This window comes from Mustela nivalis, assembly GCF_964662115.1.
Source record: "Mustela nivalis genome assembly, chromosome: 7".
NCBI lineage: Eukaryota > Metazoa > Chordata > Mammalia > Carnivora > Mustelidae > Mustela > Mustela nivalis.
The window spans coordinates 1,620,059-1,628,480 of record NC_139026.1 but is presented as its reverse complement, the minus strand read 5'-3'; the positions used below and the strand labels follow the sequence as shown (position 1 = coordinate 1,628,480).

At 64.7% G+C, this 8,422-nt stretch overlaps 1 long non-coding RNA gene across 1 annotated transcript in view; it reads right to left on the bottom strand.

Moving 5' to 3' along the window:
• Positions 1-5,215: 5,215 nt before the first annotated feature.
• Positions 5,216-8,422, bottom strand: part of LOC309870081 — a 32,689-nt gene continuing 29,482 nt past the window's right edge. The window contains exons 2-3 of the long non-coding RNA XR_014314480.1: positions 7,335-7,515; positions 5,216-6,234 (exon numbers count right to left, since the gene is read on the bottom strand). This is a non-coding gene — a long non-coding RNA (uncharacterized lncRNA). The remainder of the gene's footprint in view (positions 6,235-7,334; positions 7,516-8,422) is intronic.

Below are 8,422 nucleotides of genomic sequence, written 5' to 3'. Positions count from 1 at the left end.
GGGAGCTGACAGGGAGAGAGAAAGGCAGGCACGGCCTGGGTCTGCTCTTGACTGGAAACCCTGACATTGAACGGGCTCTCTCACACACCTGGGGGGAACAGGACAGGGGCTTAGGACGGGCAGGGCTGAGGGAAGGAGGCAGGGCGTGTGCCGTGAAAGCCTGGTGCAACTTGACTGCACGCCAAATGCCTGGGCATTTTTCCTCTTTCCCGTCTCCCGGACACCTGCATGGGGCACCAAGCCCTGGAGACAGTGGCCTCAAGCCAGCCCGGGGGTTGGAGGGTGGGGTCTCCTGCCCAGGTGGGCTGGGCAGAGCTGCAGGACTGACGCTGTGGCACAGCTGGCTGCGGCAGAGAGACAAGGACAACCCGGGGTCCTGACTCTCTGAGCCCGGAGAGCCGGGCTTGCCCCGAGGCGCAGCGGGGATGCCAGCGTCTACCTGACCCTCAGCACGCGCCGGGCAGGCAGCGGGGTGCACCCGAGGGAGCAAACCGGCCCAAATCCGTCAAGCCAGGGAATGAGCTGGATTTATAGAAGAGGAAACAGTCTGATTCCGCATAAAGGCTGTTGACAGGGATCCGGGCTGTTTGTTCTGGGATGTTAAACTGACAAACTGCGGAGGTCTGTCAGAGGGGCGCGCGAGGCCCCACGCATCCGGGCGCGGAGGTTTCCGGAGAGGCCGCGGCCAGGCAGAGTCCGCGAGGGACGCGTGTGCCCAGCGCCTCCCGAGCCGCGCGGCACCGATGAGCCAGCCCGGCAGGAAGCGGGGTGTCCACGCTACCCCCGCGTTCCAGGGAGAACAGGCCACATTTTTAAAAATTTAATTAAGGCCTGAGATCAGGTTTGCATAATTAAATTTATGCTGGGGCTGAGCAGGATGATGGATGAGCTTCCTTCCCTGACACCCAGAGCGGCGCGGACACGTCCCCCCCGCGCCTCGCGGCCGGGCGTCCTCAGTGCCGGTGCGGCTCCGGCTGGAACCGCCCCCACCGCGCACGGTGTCGGAGAATGTTCTGGTGGGAGCGAGCCAGGAGCCACAGGACCCGGCGATCTTGGCGCCGTCCTCACCTGTACCTGCTGCCCACACGCCGTCCCGTCCAGGAGCCGTCCGGTGCAGGGGTGCAGCGGTGCAGCGGTGCAGGGGTGCAGCTCCAGCGGCTTCCGACAGTCAGACGTTCCCACAGACCCCGGCTGCCTGGAGAAATGGGGCATTTGCCTGAAAAATCCTGTCGGCAGATAACGCTCTGTGGAAGAGATCCGGCAAGAGGGGGAGTTAGTGGCCGTTACGCAGGGAAATGCAGAAGAGGGACAGACCTCGGTCCTGTGGTCAGTTCTGAAATAACATAGGAAGATAGCGTCTGGTATTTTTAGAAAAATTAGGGCACTTGTGTGTGGACGGGCTGAGGAGCAGGAGGGAGGCTAGTGGGAGAGGCTGGGACCCCACAGAGCGTGCCGGGGGAGCCCCCGTGCCGCCGGGCTCCGTCCCGGGGCTCGTGGGTCTGCCGCAGTCACAGCAGACGTGACCAGCCTCGCACAGGCAGCGCTCAGGGCCGTCGTGCGGAGAACAGGACCTCCTGGAGCAGAGGCGGGAAGCCCGGCCCGGTCCCTGCATCCCGGTCGCTGTGTCCTGGTGTCTTCCAGACCCTCAGCCGCTGCCCGCAGGGGGGTGAGGCCCGGCTGAGCAGGAGGGAGTAGGTGGGAGGCGGAAGGCTCCGGATGGGGAGCTTCCCAGGGACGGCGGTGAGGGCTGTGGCTGGGACGCGCACCGCTGACAAGCAACCAGGGTAGGGGTGGGGGTCACGGTGCTCGGAGCCCCTCCCCACCGTCGGGCGCCTCCCAGCCGGGCAGCGGCCTTCGCAGCTCCGGGCTCCGTGAACCTGGACCCCGCGAGGCGCGCTGACGGGGCAGCACCCCTTCCCGCGGCTCTGGCCCAGCCCCCGCCGTGTCCCCCGCCGGCAGCGTGGGCACGAGGAGCGCATTGGGTGAGACCGTCCTCACCGGGACAGGGGGCCTTCCAGGAGGTCAGGGCCGCGTGCGGTGGGCTGCCCAGTCCCCACTCTGATGACGCTGCCGTCTGCACACACGGCGCAGCGACTCCAGGCCTGATGCGGGGCAAGCTGTCCGCTCACGACGTCGGGGCTCTGGCGCCGGCCCAGCGTCCCGTACACGACCCCCCCGCGGCCCCAGGGTCACGCACTTTGTACTTTCCCGTGGACAGCTTGTGGGTGTGAGTCCAACTTTGGCCACAAACTCACAGCCAACAGGAGACCGGGTCGATGGGACACAGGAATCCGGGTAGACGTGGCCTCGCTCTGCCAAAGCCTGGGGACAGGAGCTGCCACAGTGGCCCCGGGGAGCCGCCGTGGGCAGGATGCGTGGAGCTTCTGGGCGGGACTGGTGGCGAGCGTGACCTGAGGGGCGGGGGGGGTCTCTTCCGGGGAAGAGGAGGTCGGGGAGGGCTGGCCCCGATGCCCCCTGCGTGCCCGAGCCTGCGGTTCCAGGGGCTTGGGAGTGTAACCGTCGTGCATCTGTTCCAAGTGGAAACACGGTGACCGTGCCTTTGTGCGGTCTTAGCATCTTAGTGAGTCTGTGCCATTTGTTCATGTGAATGGATAATGGGGTCTCTGCAGGGGCCAGAGACAATATTGCCGTCCGGTAACTCAGGGACTGCTATTAAACACACGCAAATACGAAGTTGGAGAAACACAGTTCTGAGCCGTCCTGGTAATCACCCGCTCAGGTTCCCTCCGTGGCTCCTGGGAAGACCTGAGTGGGAGGCTTCTCCCTGCAGAGTGGGTGACGCCCCAGGCAGGAGAGGGCCTCGGGGCTCCTCCCCCGCTCCTCAGCCGACGTGGGTCCTGTCCCTGTGCCCTCGCCGGGACCCGCGGAGCTGGCGGCATCCACATCCTGCTTCTGGGGACACCACCAGTCCCAGGGAGGTCTGGGCTGCTCCCTGCTTTCAAGTCCCCCCAAATCCATACGTTGGGGTCCTTACTCCCGGGACCTGGCCATGCCTGTGTTTGGAGATGAGGTCTTTACAGAGGTGGCCCAGGTCAGCCACGATCCTCAGGGCACCCTGAGCAAAATCAGACTGGCGTCCTTGTAGGAGGGGGGCTCCGGACACACACACACAGGGCATGACCGTGTGAGGACGCGGGGACACTGAGGAGCGGGTCCTGGGAGATACCAGCCATGCCCGCACCCGGGTCTGGGTCTCCAGCCTCCAGAACCGAGGGAAGGAAGTGACCGCGCCTGCGGTCTTTGGGAGACCAGCCCTACAGACGGATGGGACTTTGCTCCAGTCCCTGCTGCCTCTCCCGCCCCACGGTTGCTCCCCACTCCTGGCACCCACCCCCAGGGAGGCAGGACCAAAGCTGCACACAGACAGAGGTCCCACTCGTGCAGCCTGGACCCGGGCCCAGGTGGAGGTCTTGTGTCCGCACCGACGGGTTGCTGCAGGACTCACAGACCCGTGTCCGCCAGACAAGAGAGGGCCCAGGAAACCAGATGGCCTGGTCCCGGCCCCACAGGGGGGTGACCAGGATCCTGCTGTGTGACTCATGGCGGGCTGGCCAACGGCTCTGCACTGATACAAGCAGTAGCAACGGTTTTGCTAGAAGGTTCCCCAGGACTGTTGCGAGCAGAAAGAGCCCTCACGCTCGCGGCAGAGCCCGGGGTACAGAGAAGAGCTGAGCCCTGGGACCGTGAGCACGGCGGTCGCCCCATGCACCAGGGGCCTGTGGGGCCCCCGCATCCCTTCCGCTCCCGCAGGGCAGGGGGGATGGCGGCGGGGTGCCCTCCGCGGCCTCCTCTCGTCCACCCGTCTTGCCCCCTTGCTCGGCCCTTCAGAGAGAAGGGTCCTGTCGCCCCCAACCCAGCCCATCCGCCCCGGCCCCAGGGGCCGCTGGGTGAGTGCTTCCTTGAGTTACAATCGTCTGGAGTTAAAAAGAGGAAGAAAAGGAAACAAAATCCCCCCTTGCCATTAATCTGAGGATGACAGCGTTCGTGATTAAAATCTGGAGAGGAGCCATCCTTCACCGGGAGACCCCTCCGTCCCTCGGCTGCCCCGCGTGTGCGCACAGGGGGTCCTCCCACTGGCGGGGGATGGCGGCCCCCCATGGCCCCCCTCCCCGGGGTCTCGGCTCCTCCTGAGGGGACGCCGGCTCCCACCTGCACCACCGACCTTCGGAGCTGGGGCGCCGCTTGTCCCACGGGATGTCCGTTGCCCGGGAACACCCCCCACACCGAGTCGTAACAACCGACACTGTCCCCCGGCATTGCCAAGGGTCCCCGGGGGCAACACCTCCCAGGTCCCCAGGCCTCCTCCCTCTCCTCCCGTCCCTCCGCTTCCTGCGTCGTGGTCAACGCGTCACATCCGCGGAAGCTTTCTGCGTGCGGCTGTCTCAGCCCCGGCCACACGGCTGCCCGCACACGGCTGCCCGCACACGGCTGCTGCCCGCACACGGCTGCAGCCCAGCTCCCCTTCCCTGAGCCTCAGGGTCCTCACCCGTAAGCTGGGTGAGGCCGCCCGCGTGGCCGAGTTACGACGACACACGCGGCATGACAGGCTCACGGGCACTTCCGGATCGTGGAGGGCCGCGGACGGCGCGCTTGTGCCCCCGATTCTCAGGCTGCAGCTCTAGCCCCCCGTGGGACGGGCTCGGCAGGGGTGGGGGGGCTGTTGGGAGGAGATTAGGTCCGGAGGGTGGAGCCCCAGGATGGGGTCAGGGAGAGAGCCTTCCCGGCCCCGACGTCCGGCAGGGTGGGACGCTCGGGCCAGTGCCGCGGTCAGGGCTCCAGGACGGACAGCGGCCGCACGCCAGGTGTGGGTCCTTCTCATTCAGGAAGTGGGCGCTCAGGCCGTGAGGGGTGCCCGGGCACCCAGACTTGCAGGTGTCGCCCTCAGGAGTCTGAAGGCGGGGGCACCCCCGTCCCCATCGCCCCCCACCTCCACTGGGTCCATCTGCCGGGGCCCGTCCGGCTGCAGCAGGACCGAGCTCTGGGGTCACTTCGGGGGTGACGTCTGCTTGCCCACCTTCCTCTCTCGGGCTCTCGCGCTCTGTCATCAGGCCGCCGTGGGGTGGACCTCGGGCTTCGGCGCCCACCTCGGCGTGACTCGACCTCCCGCCCTCCCCTCTCGCCGCCGCCCGCCGGACGGCCCGCACGCACCCCGGGCGCATCACCCTCCGGCTCTTCTGTCGTGTTCTCTGCTGCATGTTTATTTGTGAGCTCCAGTGTGAAACGGTTACTAATTCAGATTTTTACTGTGGATAAACAAATACAGAAAATTAACAGATGTGTTTTGCAGATGTATTTAACAAAAATAACATCCCTCGTGATGAGGAGAAGCAGCCTTCAGGGCTGCGGCACCCGGAGGCTCCAAGCGCCTCCGGACACCCTTCCCAGCTTCCGGGGGGGGATTCCGGGGGGCCGAGGGGGACAGGTCTCACCTGAGACGCCGGGGCTGCTGGCGGGCGGGACCCATGGGGCGGAGGAGGTGGGGAGTCGGGGTCCGGCAGGGGCCACAGCTCGCCGGAGCCCCCGGGGGGAAGAGAAGGAAGCAGGAAGACCCCGAACAGGCCAGGGAGTCGCAGGAGCACAGCAGGGATTTCGGGACGCCCCAGGGACGACCGGGCCCCCAGGGATTGGATCTGAGGAAAGGAAAGGGCCGGACAGCGAGCCCACTGTGACCGGGAGCGCCTGTCCCTTCGTGTGCGCGAGTGTCTGCGCGTGGACGCTTGTGTCTCACTGGTACGTCTCTTCTATTTATAAAAAATGCATGTGAGTCCACGAGCTTTAACAAGGAAATCTGTGCAATTTCTCGGTTCTTCTGCGGAACAGGACACACGAAGCGTGGGCCGTTGGTTTTCCCTCTCTGGGTCTGCTCCCCACAGAGCGCAGGACCCCTCATCCTTCCCGAAGTGGCCGAGCCCCTCCGCGTATGACGCTCCCATGCACGAGCACAGTCACACGCTGCCACACGCACACACACGCGCCGCGAGCACGCTCCTGCCCGTGCACGACGTCCCCTCTCGGCCTCGACCGCCGTCCGTCGATCCCAGCGGTGAATGAACGAAAGGCCTTTCTTGCTCAGCACGCAGGTCCGGTCCTGGGGAGGAAACGCTCTGTAGAAACGGTTTCTTCTTACGTGAACGGAGACACAGCCCCATAGGAACAATTTAATTGGCCTTTTCTTCAGAAGTGACTGTTACACAGAGGAAGCTTTCTTCTCATCTAATTTTACCCAAAAATAAAATGAAAGACTCAAAGAACATCAGAACTAAAGGGAATGGTTAATTCCACCCCATCGGATCCTGGGGGAGGGAAGGGGTGGTCAGGTTCAGTGCCGCCTTCTGAACGGGGCGGAGGCTGGGGAGCAGGGTGGGCGCCGGGAACAGGGCAGGGCCCGGGAGTTGGGTGGGGGCCCAGGAGTAGGGTAGGGACTGGGGAATGGGGTGGGGGCCCCAGAATGACGTGGGAGCCCAGGAACAGCGTGGGGACCTGGGGATGGGGTGGGGCCCCGGAGTGGGCTGGGGGCTGGGCACAGACCAGGTGCCAGTGTTCTGGGGTGACATTCCAGGGGGAGGGGACAGATTGCGAGCAAACAGACGTGTGCAGGAGGGACTATTTTGTGAGTGATTTGTGTTCAATGAAGAGCAGACGGGATCTTTTGGTAAACTGGCCATTCGTTCCTCCTACAGATGGGTGACCTCAGGGTCTTCCCACGGAAATCTCTGAGTGCATCTAGGATCATGTTCCGAATCCCGCGCCTGAGGCTGAATTACGGGCAAAGGGGCAGGACCGTCTGCAGCTTGAGGCACAGGCACAGGCGACTCCGGCACCTCCTGCTCCCCAGAGATGCATCCCCGTAAAGGAGTCACCCCCAGAACCCGCTCTCCTGCCGCAGCGTGAAGATCCGCCGCACCCCGTGTCTGTGGGGACGTCTGCCTGCCTTCCATCCCCTACCCCGGGCGAAGGTTCTCTCCTGTGCTGCCACTGCGGTGTCCCACTTGGCCAGGACGAAGAGGACAACTACCAGAAAGTGTGTGGGGCCGGGGCTGCTGGCCCTGGTGGGTGGACGGTGGGTGCGTCAGTCAGCCGAGCCGTCTAACAAAGACCACAAGCCGGCTGCTTGAACCGTGCCCTTTAGCTGTCCTGCAGTGTCTAGGCCCCGCGTCCCAGGTCAGACATGGACGGGGCTGGTTCCTCCTGAGGCCTCTAGACGTGCACGCGGCGTCTGTCCCTGTGTCCTCATGTGGCCGTCCCTGTGGGTGTGTCTGTGTCCTAATCTCTTCTTAGGAGAGGCTCAGGCCCACCCTAGTGCCTCATCTTACCTGAGATCCTCTGCAGAGACCCCGTCTCCGAGCACAGTCCCACTTTGCATCCTGGGCTGAGGACTCCACACGGGGACTGGGGCACACAGTTTCGCCGGTCAGCGGAGGGCTCCCGGCTGCTCGTCCTCCTGCCGCACACTCACGCCACGGACGGTGAAGGTGTGCCTCTCAGACGACCTGACTTTGGGCGGGAAGGAGAGGGACTGGTCAGGGGAGCCACTGGACGAGGATGTTCAGGGGCGGGTCACGGAACAAGGAGGGAAGACGAGCCCCCAGCTTCCTGTGCGTGGCAGCGCCCTTCTTGGAACCGCTCTTGGGCAGGAAATGTGCATTTGGGGCCAGGCACGGCAGTGGATGGCCGGCCCCGTCCGGCCCCGTCTGTCCTTTCCCGTCATCATGGATGGCGTCGGCGGCGTCCTGACGGCCCCACACCAGGGCGGACGCGCCGTCGACTCCCCCCAGCCCCCCGATAGAACCCCAGCCGCCACGCCTCACGGCCGTGTGCCCGCCGCAACCCGAAGCGCAGAGTTGAGGCCTTCCCAGTCCTGAAGCATCCAGACAGGATGAAGGGGCCACTTTTCACCCGACGCCCCGGCGTCGTCCTGGGGTTCCGGTTTTTATGATGTAGCAGAACGGCCCGATCCGTGCCCGTCCCCCGCCGCCTTCGCGTAAGACAGCTCCGTCTGCCCGAGTGTCAGGTCTACAGAAGAACACGCGCGCCGTCGGGCGCGTGCCGGACCCGACACCTTCTGTCCCGGATCTCTCCCTGCCGCGGCCAAGGCGGCTTCATCAGCATGATCAAGGGAGGCACACACACCCCTCGCACATTCTTCCAAAAGTGGCTTTTAAGAGTAAAATAGATATAATTTGCGTGGAGTCGCGCCCCCCGCTGTTTGACTGACGGGCACAAACGGCAGGACCGTCTGTCTGCAGCGGCATTATAAAGGGGTCCCGGGGCTAATGCATCACCGGGGTCCCCAAAGAACATACAAATGAGCACGGGATGAAATCAGCCGCAGCGTCCCGGCCGGCGCCACCGTCCCCAGCGCTGTCTCCTCTGATACATCGGCTCCATTTCCAGGGGACGC